General features: G+C 40.5%; 1 long non-coding RNA gene across 1 annotated transcript in view; it reads right to left on the bottom strand.

Moving 5' to 3' along the window:
- Positions 1-14,899: 14,899 nt before the first annotated feature.
- The window catches only part of LOC109960223 (uncharacterized), a 45,301-nt gene continuing 41,296 nt past the window's right edge, over positions 14,900-18,904 (bottom strand). The window contains exons 2-3 of the long non-coding RNA XR_002274961.1: positions 17,241-17,312; positions 14,900-16,829 (exon numbers count right to left, since the gene is read on the bottom strand). This is a non-coding gene — a long non-coding RNA (uncharacterized LOC109960223). The remainder of the gene's footprint in view (positions 16,830-17,240; positions 17,313-18,904) is intronic.

Raw genomic sequence — 18,904 nt, 5'->3', positions numbered from 1 at the left:
ACCAAGCAAAAGCTAATTGCGGCTTAGGTTAACTTTACTTGCTAGACTCAATAACCCAATTAATTAATTAATTAAAGCTTTAAATTTTTTTTAATATTATTGTTTTTATTTTTTATTTTTACTTTTAATGTTTTTATTTTCATTATTTAATACTGCATGTTGCCTTGCAAACATGCTCAGAGCCTCTGTACCGGAGTCAGATTCCTTGTACTGTTTACTCAAATGTACTTGGCCGTGAAAGATGATTCTGATTCTGCAAACATCTGTCCCCCATCAAAGATTGCCATCTGGGAAATGCCACGGCAGTGTTTATCCTCATCTTGTGCCGTCACCTATCACATTTCTTCATGTCTTTGCTTCTTTCATGATGGAGGTTCCCACTGTCTTCCTTCTTCTTGTGTACGAGTGTAACTATGATCCTCTGTTTTTTCAAATTATAGTTATTCAATTTACAACAGTGCTTCCTCTTGTTTCTAATGTTACTTCTTCATCATTTCCCAAGCGTCTCTAAACCCAAGCTGCTACTTAAATGTGGAAAGCTTTAGAGCTAATGTGTGGTTTCTCTGTTCTGGGCTACTGTAAAAAACATGGTGGCTCAACATGGCAGTTTTCATGATAGGGGACCCGCTCCTTTGTAGATATAAAAAGTTCATTCTAAGCTAAAGAAAACACAATTCTTATTTTCTGGTGATTATAAATTAATGAAAACATAACTATGCATACTATAGACTATTTCTGCTAATACATCCTTATAAAGCTTACACAGTGGACCTTTAAAACTAACTACATTCATTACTACTACTAGGTTTTAGCTAAATACACTCAAAGATTAAAAAGAGAAATAGGGGCAAGGAAAGAGAAAAACAATGATAAAAACCAACCTTACAATGAAATGGTGGCTTTTACTTCTAAGGTTAAATAGATGCTTAACCTTTAACCACATTCTGTACTAATACTGAAAGCACTACACAATGAATACATTTACATATTTAGAATTCAGACACTCAAATTAAATGGTGGACGGTAATTGCTGTGCACTGTAATTTTAGACAACGTCATTGTTTGCTATTGAATTGTTGTCAAAATTGGTTTCTGATAAATGTTGTTCTATCAAAGATTGCTATAGGTGTTGCAGTGTTTATTACATCAAGTAATCATTTAATGTCAAGAGCAAAATCAGAAAAGGTTGGTTTCTTTGCCTGCATGAGTAACCTCCCTCACCTGTGGCCAATTTCATGATCAAAAGAGGAGCATTTACATGTTTTATGAGGTCTGTTGTATTTGACCCTGAACAAGTTTTGAGTTTATTATAGTAATCAAAAATGTACAGCAATCAGTGAGAGGAAAAAAGAAAGAGAAGAGCTAATCTGCCCAACAAGACCTGTGTGTCTGACTGAAAAAAAAAACCCCATCATAACTCAGGCTGATGACTTCACAGCATCTCAAATAGTAGTGTTTGCATCTGTCACCAGGCAAAAGCTTACTGCTTACAGTATGTCAAGTGTAACATCGTGTCTGACATCTACTGCAGAACAAAGATAAAGATAAAAAGAGAAACGGGAAACAGGAAACAGGAGGAGGCAAACTGCTTGATAAGAGCCAAGAGTTGCAGAGAAACAATTCTTTTATTTAAGAAAGGTGTGGACAACGACTGAGGGAAGGGTTAGGTGGTTATCACAGAGATAGAGGGTTGGAAAAGAACAGAGATAGAGAGGAGAAGAACATAGGTCCCAAGTAATCACACAGAAAAAATAATGTGTCTACCTTGACTTCAAGGACACTTACCCAGATTGAATCGAAGAAAATAGAATTCGCTGATTCAGAATATGTTGCCTTGGTGATTAAAAACCTCTTCGCACATAGAAACCCAAAGCTTTACAAACTAGTGAATGTTTGTGAAAGTATGTTAAGCAATTAACTGACTGGGTCTAGAGTAGAAACAGTATAATATGCTAACTGCTACAATATACTAACAATAACATACACATTGAGAGTTGCAGTACCAGAGTCGAATTTCTCGTGTTCAACACAACTGGCCAATAAAGCAGATTCTGATTCCAAAAGCACAAGGTAGGTAGGTAGGTACTTTATTGATCCCTCAATGGGGAAACTTCAGTGTTTCAGCAGCAATGGAGAACAAATAACATAACACCATGAGAAACAAACACCCCACACACATCCTGATAAATAAATTCCAAGTTCTCAAAAATAGATAGAATCAAGTATTTGAATACTCAAGAACAGAATATACATATGTGCACATTAACCATGCATTTTACCCCAGGATTTGAACATTGCACCTCAGTTGACTATTACATAGTCCCTCATACTTTCACCTAGCCTATCCCTGCAGTGATGTATTGTACAGTCTGATTGCTGTGGGGAGGAACGACCTACGGTAACACTCCTTCTTATACTGGGGATGCAACAGTCTTGCGCTAAAGGAACTGTTCAGAGCCTCTACTGTGTGGTCCAGGGGATAGGAGGGGTTATGCATGATGGATGTTAGTTTTACCAGCATCCTTCTGTCTGCCAGGGGACAGCCCAGGACAGACCCAGTTCTCTTGACCAGCTTGTCGAGTCTCTTTCTGTCCCTGTCCGTGCTACCTCCTGCCCAACCCACAACAGCGTAAAAAACAGCAGATGCCACTACAGTATCATAAAAAGTCCGAAGGAGTGCCCCCCCCGCACACCAAAGGACCTCAGTCTCCTCAACAAGTGGAGGCGGCTCTGGCCCTTCTTGTACAGGGCATCTGTGTTTTCAGTCCAATCCATTTTGTTGTTGAGGTGGACCCCCAAAGCTGAAAGCTCATCGGAGAGAGTGCTGGTGATTTCTGCCGGGGATCAATCACCATCTCTTTAGTCTTACTGGTGTTTAGGACCAGTCGATTTACCTCACACCACTTCACAAAGTCAGTAACAACCCCCCTGTATTCCCGCTCATCCCCCTGATACACATCCAACAATGGCGGTGTCATCAGAGAACTTTTGTAGGTGACAGTGGTGGGAGTTGTACTTGAAGTCCGACATGTAGAAAGTTCCATGAACAGAAAGGGGGAAAGCACCGTCCCCTGGGGTGCCCCCGTGCTGAAGACCACCACGTCCGACACACAGTCACTTAGCCTGACAAGCTGAGGTTTGTTTGTGAAGTAGTTAATGGTCCATGCGGACAGGTGTTGGTCCACACTTGCCCCCTCCAACTTCCCCCTCAGCTGTGACGGCTGGATTCTGTTGAAAGCACTGGAGAGGTCAAAGAGCATGACCCTCACCATGCTTCTGGGGGACTCCAGATGAGATCGGGCTCGATGCAGCATGTAGATAATGGTGTCATCAACCCCGATGCCAGGACGGTATGCAAACTGCAGCGGGTCGAGCGCCGAGCTCACCTGGGCATGGAGGTGCCGAGGACATCATCTCCATGGTCATCAGGTGGGAGGTCAGGGCAATGAGTCTGTAATGGTTTGGCTCATTAAGATGAAGTATTTTGGGGAAGCAGGACAACACAGGATGTCTTCCATAGGGCTGGGACTCTCTCCAGGTTAAACATGTACAGGACCACCTCACTGAGCTGGTCTGCACAAACCTTACAATGTGCAGGAACAAGAGACCCACTGCCCACTACTCTGAAAACAAACATATTAAAATGTCTGTATCTATAGAGTTATGTCAAAAATTGTGGAGGTAAAGGAAGTGTTCAGAATAATGTGATCGACTGTGTGTGTGATTCAAGGCGAAGATGGGTTAAGTATTTCCTGAGGCACTGAGGTTGCAGGGGGTGATTCTGCTGTTCTAACTGAAATGGAAAACTATCAAAATAAATTTAAAAACAATGAAATTTATAATCATTGCTTTATAAATCCATGAAGCCGCCACACTGCACTCTTGAATATAAAAGAATCAGTAAAATGTGTGTAACAGCTTGACACATTGGGTGCTGAATAATAAAAGATACTGTGGCACAACAATGATAACAATACAAGCCGAAGCAAAACATTCAAGAGGTGTGGGAGAAAAGGATATATAGTTGTTATTGAAGAAGGTTAGCTTTACTTTATTTGTTTCTTCTATAGCCTTCCCGATAATCTGCTTTGTTGAATTCTTTTTGACAGGAAGCTCAATTTGGTCTTCAGTCATTCCCTGGCTACAAGTCTTCAAAAATAAGCATGGCTTCCTAAGATGTATTTGCATCCTAAAGAATATTGTTTGAGTTTTACCAAAAGGTAGTGAAGCTGTTTTAATCAAGAGGCAAATTCAGATCAATTAGCACAGAGTGGTTTCCTCTCTGTGGAAAAATATTCACTTGAGAAACTCTTGAAAAAAAAAAAAAAACACTTCATATAAATCATGGGATCTGAGCATTTTTCATTAAAATAAGATCTTTCATTCTAAAAAAAAAAAAAAAAACATTAATTATACATCTTCACATCTTAGCTGCCAACTCGTACCTTCCACCCTGCTCTTCCTGTATTTTAAAAATAGCTCTGAGTTTGATCCTGGATGCAAAATAATAGAATACTTCAGTGGTTTATGACAAGTCCATTCAAGTAGGTTTTAATAAGTGGAAAAAGATATTTTTTATTCATATATTAAGAGAGAATTTCTTTGTGGTGCTCACTGTGCTGTGCTTTTGAGAAATACCTATCACCTTGTCACATGTAAGAACGCCTGGTGGTGGTGAACCAATAACTGTAGCTCCAAGGTCTTTAGCCAAGCATCAGTGTTCCCATCCTTACATACAGTTTAATAGTAGCATATGAATTTACTGTTTGTATACTTTGAACACCTGTGTCTAGATTAGGGATGCAAATTTCAATATTTCTTCAATCAGTAGTCAACAACGAAACATTGGTTAATCATTAACAGTTTATAAACTACAGTGCTGTTTTTCCATACTAAAACCATTTTAACTACTTATGTGATCTATGTTTGCCACAATGTTGGAGTAAATTACAAGTTAAAAAATGATTAAGCCAACAGTATGTTACAAATTCAACAACCAAAATAATAACTTTGTTTAAACTTCCACTCCTGTCTGTTATTTACCGACTGGACAGACAAAATTCAGTGTTCCAAACAGTGCTGCACAATTTCCAGGCTTCATCGGAAAAGATACATTAGACCAGAGTAAACGTATTGGGAGAACTAACAATTAAAGCAAAGTTTGACACACTTGTCCTTTAACAAGGGCCGTACAATAGCCCTCAAGCCTACTAATAATACAGAATAAACATGAAACCGGTTACACCAGTATCCCCACAGTAGACTCCAGTTTCACTGGTTTTGTATAAGTTAAGCATAACACATGATGACTCGTCTGCCGGTCAGTGTGGCTTCCCTGGAGATGTGCACATACTTCAACAGTCCTGGAAATCTTTCATCAATTACTGCCACTGGTAAAATGTGCCTCTAGTGAAAGCTGTGGCTTTCCAACCTGGCCTGTGCAAACGAAATTTCAGATAGCACAGAGAGGAAATTGTTTATTGCATGGTTTTTACATCTAATAGGGCAGAAAATAGACAGTAGACAAATGCCTAGTTTATGGCTACTGCTCTTGTACATGAATTCGCTGATCACTTTGCTCTTCTTCCTACACTTACAATAGATGACAGAGATGAGTTCTGAATCGACCCATGCTGTGTAAATATCGCACTGTGAGTTTACTGTGTAGCTGCTGTTGTCCAAGAGGACAACATCATTTTTTGCACAACAGATGAAATGCTGAGAAGATGAAAGAGGGGATGGAATGATGAAGGAAGGTTGGGGAGAGGAGAGGAGGAGTGCAGGTGGAAGAGAAGGGCAGAAAAGATGGTAATCAGGTGTCAGCACAGTATTGTCCTCCTGCACAGCCATCTACATACACACACACACGGCACTTGGATCAGAATTTGTGTGCTTTTATTTACCCTCTCTTTCACATCTTTATCTCTTATCGTTCTCTCATACTTTGACCATGTTTTTATGTATAGCTCCCTCCCGTTTGTGCTCTACACCTTCATCTAGACTCTGTCTCCTTGTCTCCAAACTAAAAAGTTAAAAACTGACCTAAGTAGGGAGGGTTGGTGAGGTTTATGGATATGGACAAAACCAAGTTACAAGTTCATTGTTGAACTTAGTTAAAGTCATGAAGGTTTTAATTTCTTATGGCAATCACTGTAGTAGAAAGTAACACTCAGGAATAGCTTTTATTTTTCCATAAAGACAAACAAAAGAAATGCTGAATGAGGGACTGCACTGAGTTACAGAAGCTATAGTGGAACCTGAACCGGAGGTGGTGACCTTGGCTTTTGATGTGCCTGTATCAATCCACATACTGTACACCAATCAGCAATAACGTTATGACCACCTGCCTAACACTGTGTACACAGGAGTCAATGTGGCTGCTGTTTGGCACTGATGTCACTCTGCAGCTCACTGTGCATCTTCTGCGAATCTCTTTGCTTCCATAGTTCTACTGTCAGGAAGAGCACAAATGTGTCGACCATTCAGTGAAAAAGGAGTGAAAACTGTGGTCCTGAGGATGAGTTGGAGAGAATTGTTTAGACAAATGCAACAACCTCTCCACTCTAGGTGTGATATCACCACTATAGCTGCTGAATTGAAGTGATAAAGTCATGCATCATGAGTTTCATCATTGCCTTGTAAAATATCCCTTTAATTTTAGGACAAACTGTATCGAAGCCTTTTCTAAAGCTGGACTTGGTAAATTAAAGAAACCACCAGAAAATGACAAGGTAGAGGGAGAGACTGAGACTGAATGAAGAGGAGGAGATGCAGCTATTCTCTTTCCTCGGCTTGATAGTTCACTAGCATTCTGCCTTCAGTGGCTGCACACAACAGAGATAGGATCATCCTATCACTGCGCTCATTAGGAATTCAGATAGAGCAATATCACAAAAACTGAAGATTAGCTAAGCCTTAATTCCTTAATACAGCTGGCCAGTTAACTGGCAGTTTGCCACTTCAATGAGACTCATCTTTTGCCTGTTATCACCGCATCACTGAACTCACTTAGAATATAACAAAAGCTTACATTATTGAAGACTCTTAATTTTGCATGGAGTCCAACCATTTGCTGGCAGCCAGCCACTTTGAAAGGTAAGTCAGGATTTAAACAGGCACAAATGATTTTTAATTCATCATTAGGGCACATAGGCCTATCTGAGCTATTCAAATAATGAACAGAGAGCAACCAAAATCTGACTTAAATGCCAAAAGCAAGAACTCATGTCTGTCATTAAAAACATTAAATTAGCAAGGGTACGGTGACAAGATGTTCTGAAATGATGGCAGGTAATGTGCAGGCACAGTTTAAAGGAGAAATTCATTTGTATGATGTTTGAAGATATGCTGACAAGGAGATCCTTAAAATGATTCCCTTGAAAGGTCAAATGTGAGGGGAGGATACCTGCCACACTTTCTAAGACTACATCAGGGAATCGGATTTGTCGGTTTGTAAGCTTGTCTCCCTCGATGACTGGCTGCACTAATGGCTTTGTTACACTATGCAAATAAGATGAGGAATTTCTTGAGTTCATCTATTGCCACTGCATCATGTACTGGCAGGTTGTCTCTGGTAAATGCTCAATATGGGTCAAGTCGTGGATAGCACGATGGAAACTGTGCAGTCAATTCATGCCAGGAGTCTACAGTGCTGGATTTACAGATCCCAACAGGGTGAAGCTGCACATGCTGAGCTACTCTTATAATGTGATGCGAGTTGGATGTGTAGGGGGAAAGTTCAGATTCAGAAATATTACAGAGCCCATGGCATGTTTATTTCCAGCCATTTAATGTTTAATCTTGGTTACCTCTAGATTATCTGTCAGGTAAAACAGCGGATCCCTGTACAAGAACATTCCTGGACATGCAGCAACCTCAGGCCCTGTATTTTTCTTCACATCCTCTGGCCACAGTGCAGCAGCAGGAGGGAAAATATATCCATAAAACCGTGTGCCAAAAAATCCCACTTTTAGTATGGCACCAGCCAGGCAAGCTCACATGAACAGCCAGGAGAATATGACCATTCAAGGAAATCCATGAACTATTGCATAAGACTTGACATAGATTAGAAAAAAGTCTCACCAGCAAGACTTTGCGACATTTGTATAAACTGAGCTGCTTCCGCACAGAAGTATGACGACACAGGTACACCTCATTTTTTGAGCTTTCAGTTACGTTTAAGATGATAATTCAAAATTGAAACACTGTAGATAAGTCATAAAACACAGCAAAACAGGCCACAGGCTGTTAAAGAAGTCAAGAGCTTCCTAGGTACAGGCTTTTGGATTTGGGGTTCTTAACTGACATTACCGCAAAGTTGAATGAGCTAACACTGATCTTCAGGGAAGAGAGAAAAGCACAACAGAAATGATCAGTGTGGTCAAGAGCTTCAAACAAAAATGGATATCATTGTCTCCTGAGCATGAGTGTAATCATTTGAATCATTTAAACAACTTGGCATCTGCTACAGTACACTGAGTAAACAGAGCATCATTTTGCCAGCCTAGAACCTGTGGAAGTATACATGGGCAGAGGACGTGGATGTGAGCGATACTGTTGGTAAAATGGCCACACACCTACAAATGGACAGATCAGTTCTGGAAAATGAAATTATAAACCTCCAGTGTGACATTCATCTCAAATCCAAACCCTCCACTCCCATGTTTACCATCACTCTTCACTGTAAAACATGCAGGGATAAATATACACTAAAGATGGTCCAGGAAGGAAATTCAAGTCCATTTGTGGCTGATTAAAGTTCTGCAGAGTTGGACCAGAGTGATCAGAATACCAAAGTAAACTGAGAAGGGTTTTGACTGACAGGCAGCTTGTTACCACTCCAATTAGAGAGTGTTTACCACCTCCTGGTGTGTGCATCTGTGTGTGTTTAACTGTGCACATATCAGCATAGGTGTGTGAAACAGTGTGTTAGTGAGTGTTGCGTGCGTATTTACAATTCCTTCAGCAGTTCTGGTCCTCCTGCATGTAATCGGGGTGTACTGTAATGACAGCTTGGTGCAGCAATGAAACTGGCACATTACCAGACGGCCAGAGCAGGTACCCCAACAGGGAGGTGGTGATTGGTTCAGCCCTTTGACATTCAGACTCTCCTCTTCGTCGCCTGGAGCAGTTCATTTTAGTTATTTTATATTACAACAAGCAAAATTAGTTGTGTTAGATGATCAGCCATTATATTTTGTGTAGGTTAAAAAGGCAACCGGTTTCCACTGGTCATTTAAATGAAAAAATATGAGTGTTTGCAAGCAGATTAATGCTCTATAGGGGCCAGCCTGCTTGGTCATTTTGTCAGCTGAATATGAAGTTGGCTATAATTTAAATGTTGTGCTGTAAATCTTTTTGGTAAGATTATGCATAGATTTGGTCCAAATGGTTAAACACCTTAATATTCTTAAACATTTTCAGACTTTTCTTACAGTGATTTCATAATCAGTTACAACACACACACACACACACACACACACACACACAAAGCTTAAATGTTAAGTAGATCCTGTGGGGAAAAGATGATGGTTGTGTCGATGTGCTTCTGTGTGTTTATGATAGACTAGGTTTGACTCTTTGTCTGACACTCTGCTACCAACAGCCCTTCTGCTGAACAACCGGCCATGAAGGAAATTGGATTAAGGCCAAAACAGTACAGAGAGAGTGGAACAAAGAAAAAGCAAAAGCCAAGGTTAACATCCGTTTGGCTTTTTCAAGACAGAGAGAGGTTGAATCAGGCAAAGGACTCAGAATTGATTCAGATGTGGCTTTTTTTCCTCCCTCTAATGAGCAGGGGCGTTGCAAGGCATAAAGCTCTACTGGGACACAACCCCCAGCCCCCAGTACTTTTCTTGAATGTCTGCTGCATGAATGAAACATCCTATACATTGTGCTATGTGAACCTCCCTTGCTTAGCCCACTGTTCCACTGCCATACTGCTGCTACTGAAACACCTACCGGTAAAGGTAAAAATGTAGAGACATTAATCTTTATGAAAGTATTTCAATACACATTAATAACATTCTCAACATGACTTTATTGGGTAAAGATCTGGTCCACATTTCTTTACATTCTTCTAAATTTCACAGTCTTATCGACAAATCTTTAATTAAGAAAACACAATCTAATAGATTTTTGTAACTCAAAAGGCCACATGGTGGGGGTCACATTTAGGGTAACAAATGAAAGTTTTACAGACTGTCCTCAGACATCTCTGTGTTTGTGTGTAAGCTGAGATAGTGAGTTCTATGCTGTGCTGTGTGCCTCGGGTCTCTACTTTACTTTGAAGTGTGACAGCTGTGTGCTTTTGATATGAAGGCATTCATTAAGCCTCACTCAGTCAGCCTGTGCATGTGTGTTCAGCACCTAGAAATTCAGCCTACTTTGCTCTCTCAATGTGCAAACAGGTGTCTGTGTGTTAATTTGAAGACCTACAACCTTAACTTGGCATTGCCAAGTGGTGCATACTTGCATGCACTCACTCAAACACACAAGCAGATATGAAGACATCAAGTTATCCTAATGCTGTCTGTGATGTTTAAAGGAAACTTTCTTTTTACCAACAACACAGGGGAAAGAAAAATCAGCAAATTACCACACAGCCACAGAGGCTTTAGGACTTGTCTGACAGAACACAGCCCTTTTTCCTCTCTATTCTTCTGTTCCTGCTGGGGTTCTTTCAATGCCCAAGAGTGGTGCATCCCTCTTTAGCCTTCCCCAACACCATCAAGTTCACAAGCATTCTCTATCCTTATACTTTCATTCGTACTGACTGAAGGCAGGCTCCTGCTGGTGAAATTATTAAAACGTTCTGACCTGATTAGCTAAGGGGGTTAATTCTGAAAAGATACATGTTTCACCTTTAAATGTTGATGGACAACTACTGGTATAATGTCTTCAGTAAAAATGTTTCCACAGTTCTAAAATACCACAAGTCTCCATAATTCCTGTCTGCTGAACTTTTTTTTATTTTTTTTTTATCTGGTTCCTTTGTACAGTAAAGATTTGGACTCTTGAACCTATTAAAGTGTAAAACACTTTAGGACCAACCAACTCAAGATAACTCACTGAAAGATTCACTATAAACAGATTTGAAGACATTTGCTAACCTAGCAACATCAAAATCATAAAGGACCTACAATGCAACATTCTCTGTAGAAGACTGGATAGAGCATTGCTAGATGGTGCTTATTAATTCCTATAAATGTTGCTGAGTGGCACATACCACTCCATTAAAAAAAAAGCTATAGTTCCAGATTTCAGCCATAAAAATTACATGAATGTTCTGCACAGTTCAGTGATTTTGGGCCTATAATGTATGCAAACCTACGTCAAGCAGAGCATCCTGCTGTATGAGCCAGTTGACTTCCGGTTGGCTCCATATACACATGAATGGGATAAAACAAAAAAATACTCTATGGCTAAACTAGACTTTCCAAATGGTTTTGGACCCAATTAATCAAATTCTGATAATAAAAAGAGTCATTTCATGGGGTTTGTAACACTGGGAAAAGTTTATTCACCATTTTATAGGTGCTCTTTTTTCTGGGATTCCCTATGGAGAAATGCTTTTTGGGGCAGTGTGTGTCATGTGATGAATGCAATAGTTGTAGTAACGAGGGCGCTATCCCAGACTTGCTTCATAGCCCAGCACTGTTGCTGGGGGTTTGCATTTGTGTCAAAATGAGCCAATTAAGGTGTTTTGTGCATCTTACTAGGGTGTCTGCTGGGCACCTTCCATTGGAGGTTTATCTGGGCATGGCCAAAAGAGGCGCCAGGGTAGACCCAGAATATCCTGTATCTCATTTACTATGGGACCACTTTGGGTCCCCTATCTATGTTACTGCAAGCTAAAAGGGGGCTTGGACTGCCCTTTTGCCACTGGGTATATTTAACCATACCTGTGGGTTTTAGTTAACAGCATGGCCTGCATTTTGCCCACGTAGTGTAATGGTGTCTATGAAATCACTGAATGTGCATTTTATGATAGGATCATAAAACAGTTCTGCTTGTAATGGGGCCCTGAAGATTTATGATGACATAGCCTGATACCCCTCTTTGGGGACAAATGATGCATCAAGCATCATTTAACCTTAACATGGCACTTTGATAGGAATGCTCAGCCATTCTTTTTCATGTTTAATTCTGTATTGCTAAGTCTTTTGTATGGCATCCATCTTCTTGTAGAACTTTCATTTCTATTAGCTTCCCCTATCATCTTCCACACTCTTGTTCTCTTAGGTTTTTCTCTCTCTCCTTCAACCTCCTGCTGAGCTCCTGCTCAGCAAAGTTGTCACTAAACAGAAAAAACACCTTTTATGAGATGACACCAAAATAACACATCATCTTATGCTTCATGCTCACATATTAGCCTAACATCCATGTACAACACATGTCACATAACTCACATGGTCAATATAAACTGCTCAGAAAAATTAAGGGAACACTTGGTCATCATAGTATAACACCGAGTCATTTAAACCTCAGGGACATTAATCTGGCCATTTAAGAAGTACAAGTGGTTGTGAATCACTTTCACCTGCTTTGTTGCAAATGCAAGTGACAACAGGTGCAATGAAGAGGGAAAAGCAAGACAATCCCCAAAAAGGGAATGGTTTTTCTATGTGATTGCCAGAAACAAATGATCTCTCCTTATCCTTCCCGACTGATTCTTCTCAAGGTTTGTGCTTTGCTAGTGTCCTTGTCACTACTGGTAGCATGAGGCAGTACCTGCAGCCAAATAAAGTCCAGTTACTCCAAGAAGGCACATCCATACATGCAGTTGCAAGAGCATAGAGGAGATTCCAGGAGAACAGCCATTACACCAGGAGAGCTGGACAGGGGCATAGAAGGGCAACAACCCAGCAGCAGGACCAGTATCTGCTCCTTTGTGCAAGGAGGAACAGGAGGAGCACCGTGAGGGCCCTATGTGACCTCCAGCAGCTACTGGTGTGCATTTTAATGAGTAAACTGTCAGAAACAGAGTCCATGAACATGGCATGATGGCCCGACATTCTCCAGTACGACCTGTACTTACAACCCAGCAGTGTACAGCTCGACTGGCATTTGCCAGAGAACACCAGAATTGGCAGGTCTGCTAATGTGGCCTCGTTCTGTTCACAGATGAGAGCACGTTCACACTGAGCACAGGTAACAGGTATGGAAAAGTCTGGAGACACTGTGGTGAATGTTATGCTGCCTGTAAGATCACTGAGCATGACTGATTTGGTGGTGGATCAGTGATGGTCTGGGGTGCCATATCCTTGGTGGGCCACACAGACCTCCGTGTCATAGCCAGTGGTACCCTGACTATTGTGAGGTAGCAGGATGACGTCCTCAGAGCGACTGTCAGACCTTATACTGGGTGCAGTGGACCCTAGGTTTCCTCCTGGTGCAGGACAATGCCTGGCCTCATGTGGCTAGAGTGTGTAAACAGTTCCTGGATGATGAAAGTATTGATGCAATTGACTGGCCTTCATGTTCCCCTGATCTAAATCCAAATGAGCACCTATGGGGCATTATGTATCGGTGCATTCGATGTCACCAAGTAGCGCCATACTGTCCAGGATTCCCAGTGTTCTGAGTCACATTATAAGCTGCCGCGATGAAATTCACGCAACTTGGATGAGCCTGTGATTTCAATTTCTCACTTTGATTTTCAGTGTGATTTTTAATCCAGCCCTCCGTGGGTTAATTGTTTTAGTTTCTATTGACCATGGTTATGCCATTTTGTTCTGAACAAATGATACAATGTACATTAATTAAAGGTTTTAAACTTGAATAATCCATTCATGATTTAAGTGCTTCCTTAATTTTTTTGAGCAGTTTAGTAACAAACCTGTATTATATGCCTGCACATGTTCCACTTTTGTATTTCTAGTCTGTGTAATCTTCCTGTGAGTAACTCTAAAAGCTGACTTTGAAGTAACTCAGTGTTTTGCTGAAGGACACTTGATCAGGATGGATAGTCACTGTCATAGAGGACTCAGAACAGTTCCTACACCTTAAGGACGATTTCCCAGTTCACAACCATTCATCAACGCGCTCTGTGTGTATTCAAGTGTGTATCAGTGGAGTGTAGCTATGAGTGACAGCAGAGATAGACAGAAACAGAGGGTATATGATCTGCCTGACAAAGGTTGAGAAACAGATTGACTTGACATTAGACGATATTGCGATAGTGGATACAATTACAAGCATATGAGCTCAGCATGTTCTGAACAATAGATACATTCATATTTCAGTTCCAACTGACCAAAACATTAAGATTAAATTATTTGCATTTACAGTATATGTGTATACTCGTATAATTTGAATGGTTTTTCCCTTGTGGCGGTTTGGTTTTTTGGAAGTATTTTTACTAGGGACAGAGGCAATGCAAAGTAACATGCACTATAATCATTGATGTCTGTAAAAGTTACAGTATTTACTTTGGACCACATGCTGAGAAACATTGTCTATATTTCTAGATGGGTGTCCTATTGCTCATTGTTTATCTCTTCATTCTCTCCATCATCTTGGCAGGAATGAGATCAGGCTGGAAGAACAGGCTCCTTATTAGTTTGTAATTTACCTTCACTTACTGTACCTCACTTTACCCTACTTTTTGGTTCTCTCAAGCTATCTACACCTCCCTCTCTCTCTCTCTCTGATAATCACGGCCTATCTTTGTCAATATTCATCACACTCGCTTCTCCTCTGTTGTCCTCTAACCCTCCCTGTCCCTCCCTCTCCCCTCATCGAACTCTCATGTTCGCACTGATTAAAATGCGTTTTGTAAACGAGACAGGAGAGTGTGAACTCATTTACTGCTGTTTGTAGAAATTATATCACTAGTTATTAGGTTCAAGTACCAGCTCACACGTAGTAATCTCATTATAGCCACATTTGTGTTTTATTATAGCTCCATGACACATGCCAGCCTCCAAAACAATAAAAACCTTAGAGATGCAAAAAAGGTTGCAAAAGTTAACTGCTGTGGAGTTTATGGCTTTATAATTCCAGTATATTCGTCATTCTTATTTAATTACCATTTTCATTCATCATAAGGTTTAGCTTAAACAAATTTAGTTTTGTGGTGTTTATTCTATTAACCATGAGGTACAGATCAAACTTATCCAGTGGATGACTCTGGGGTTCAGAGTCCAAGGAAGAGCTGGAGATTTAATAAACAGAGTGGTACACTAACTCTCTAGTAAGCTACATTCACCCTTACTGACAGCTGTCAATAATGCTTCTCTCTTTTTTCTCCATCTCTTTTCCTCAGTCGGTTTGTCGTTTTCTGTACGACTCCCAATGCCTCTCATCTAGCTTATGTCTGTGTGCTTGAATGTGGGTGTGTGTGTGTGTCTGTAGCTTCTGATGAGGTTAAGCACATGATTAATGGGTCTATCTAAAAGCATTTACACTGCACTCATCCCAGCTGCACACAAGCGCGTGCACTCAACAACACACACATATATATATGCCAGATTCCCCTGCATATTGTTGCCCATGGTAACAGAATGCTAATGATATGCAGATGACATGAAGTCAATTAGGAGACCAAACAGCTCTGACTCTGCAGAACTCCATTAGTGAAGAACTGATCAGCTCACCGTTTCCCCCTCTGTCTCTTTCTGTCTTATGTTATCTAATGTATCTAGATGTGTGTGTACCTGGCATTACTCACAATGTGGGGACTGAACCAACCAAGTGGAGATGTATTTCTTTACTACACTCTTGACAGATAGAGAGCAGTTTGCAGTCAGCTTTACTTTTGTCATCGTCACTCATCTAAAAATATCTGCAAACCACTGAAAATCCTCACTGAAGTTGAAGTAATGTGTGCCTTTATAGGTCGATGTGTAGTATTAGACGACTTTAGTACTAGAGGGCAGTATCAGCAACGATGCCGGTACCAGTATCACTTCATCCATACATTGTAGGGACTCAGACATCCTGCTGGATCCCACTGTGCAAATCAGTATCCGCACCAATCTGGGCATATTTCACAGGATTGTTATCAGCCAGAATAAAGCCGATCCAATTCTGATCCTTATTTAGAAACACAGTCCCATATTGGAGCGGACTCAGTCAGTCATGTTTGAGACATAGTGTACATATACTTGTAGCCAGTAATTTGTAATTCCCTCATGGTCTATTATTTGTCTGCGTTTTGGACTATAGTCTTCCTTTTTCTGAAGTGTTTCTGTAGGCTCCTCTGTGTTTTTGTACACCAGGCGCTTCCTACGCATGAATGAACACATGCCCAGTATAGACACGAGCATGAGCCCCCTGTGATGTTATGTGCTGCACACGCTATGCTTACAGTGTAAACATGGTAAGTTTTATGCTTTTGTCCAGTGGTGCTACAACGGCTGCCACCTTTTGTTAATGCATTAAACTGTCAAACAGGGAAGTCTGTAGTTCCAAGACTGTGTTGTCCAGCTCCCAGTTATTCCCAGTACAAATGTGTGCTAGCCCTTTTATGAGATGCAAGGAGCAAACAGTAAATACACAATTTCCAGCCACTGCCCAGCATCCTGGACCTTTCAAACTTCTAACCCTTTTCTAAAACCTGAGCAAGTACCTTCACAAGTTGCAGCTGCTGGAAATGGGTTGAACATTTGCCGCATATCTGTGTCTGCTTGGTTTTTCTTTACCCTCTTTCATCTTTCTGTCCTATCCCTTCTTACAGTTTCTAGTAATTAAGTTAATCAAAGTGCGTCCTTCCTTCACATTCTTTTCTTCTGTTAGTCTATGTCCAATTAGCTGAGCTCTTCTTTTCCTCTGGTCGTTTTCTCCTTCATCCATTCTCTGTCTTGCATCTGTATCCAGTCCTGTAGCTAACAACAAACATCACAAACTGCTGCTTTTCATTCAGTTTCACTTAGAGATGCTTCAGATTCCTCCATATTTGTAAATGAGGCTGACAGAATTTAAAATTCTCGCCAATGTAATGCGGTTCAGAGCACAAAGACCACCATGGTTATCTTATCGTAAAGTTAAATCATGCAATGAGTCTAATCTAAATGGCAGTTTAAGCTCAACTGAACATTTTATGTAGTTATTTAGGTAGTATTTATTGCAAGATTATTGTATTGTCATGTTTATATTTCCGTAGTCAGTGTACTTTTTAAGCCACGCTGCGTGGGCTTGTGTTTATTGTATTGTCATTCACTAGGTTTCTCATGCACAGACATAACTGTTCAACTATAATCCAAAGATTTTTATAATGTATTTCACACATGACATACCATGTTTGATCACTTGAAAACATGCACCTTGTGTTCCTCCTCCCAAAACGCCTGTCAAGGTGCCATCAAAACCTGTATGACATATGCAAATTAAAAAAAAAAAAAAACATTCATTCTCTACAGATATGAGTAAAAAAAAAAAAAAAAAACAACTCTCATCCTTTGCTATAACTCACAACACTCATGCAAAGTAAACTCACACCTCAAGGAATGTGTGTTGAAAGCAAAATGTTGTTCTTCCCCCGTGCAGCCGTGTGGGCTGCAGAATGTTATCAGCATGCAAACAGTTTGAGTTCCAGATAAATGAATGGAGCTGAGAATTTGTTCTCACCCCGTCAGACACCCACAAACACTCACCACCAACACAACACATTTTGGGAAACCAGCTTCAATTACTTTTCCTTGCTCTTATGTCGCACAGCTGCTTTACTGTATCAAAAAAAGATTAGAAATAAACGGGTGTTTCATATGGTAAAAGACTATCGCCAGAAATACACAGTGACCTTATGTTGGCAGATTTGATGGTCAGTCAAACAGTCAACCACAGTTCTCAAGCACTTGCTTTTGTGTTTTCTTCTGCTGTTCTTGTCTAAACTCTGGTTACAAAATCGTACAACTATTTGGGCTCAGAGTGCAAATCACAGGAACTACATTAGTGGCCCTGCTGCTCGAGGATCGAACGTTGCCAGAACTTTCTCTCCTGGGTTTCTGTTACTACTTTGCAAATAAATGAGGGGGAAAAACAGTTGGATTTTTATCCCTGTACCAGCTGTCTACTGAGAGGAAGCAGTAATGATGACAATAAATGGAGCAGCGACAGATTTACTTAAATCACTGACTATAATAATTTGACAACAGAATACGTCTTCACACATCCCACATGCATGTATAAATTGGCATTCCCAGAATCAGAGTGGTACAAAATCAAAGCATTTGTATTTCTGAGTGCTAACAATTTTTTTTTTAAACAAACCATAAGAAGGTTTTTGTCACAGTGGTTTTACAAGTTACAAAAGCTGACATACACACGATCAATGCATCTTTTTTTGCTTCAAATCAAAAAAAAAAGTTTTACTCTCCCACCAACCACTCATGCAGAACTGATCAAGGATTCTTTCACAAACTTCTGTTGTTAAAAGTGACATGTTTGTTTCTTCTTTTTAAGCTGAAACACCAAACTCTGTTAAGAAGGATATAAGATTTCAGTCTTGTTGATTCATACTGCTCAAACCTGGGCCGGATGCGGTCAGACAAGCTTGAAAACTCTGTTTGGATTTTGACTGGAGTCAAAGTGAACGGCCAGTGTCTTAAGATGCAAAGCCTTTCACTTTCAGAGCCCCATATTTGCCCAACAAACTCAAACTTGCCCCGGTGGTTCAAATAGCCCTGTCAGTTTTCCAGTTGGCACCCATTTAGTGTAACAAAGCCTTTACTCTCCCTATCCTCTGCCTTCCTCTCCATCTGTCCCTTCCCCTCTAGCCATCTCAATAACTGCTCCCTTTCCTTCTGTTTCTATCTCTTCATAGTGCTCCTTTGTCATTTTTCATCCCATTTCTTAGTCTTAGTTGTTTTTGTACCTCATGCAATAACTGAGATGTGACTTCTCTCCTCAGTGGAGCTCACCTATATACAACTGCTGCTGCCATAGCTTTCACTAATGGGAA

Source organism: Monopterus albus, unplaced genomic scaffold (assembly GCF_001952655.1).
Source record: "Monopterus albus unplaced genomic scaffold, M_albus_1.0 scaffold45.1, whole genome shotgun sequence".
Classification (NCBI taxonomy): domain Eukaryota; kingdom Metazoa; phylum Chordata; class Actinopteri; order Synbranchiformes; family Synbranchidae; genus Monopterus; species Monopterus albus.
This window is presented reverse-complemented; position numbering and strand designations above follow the sequence as displayed.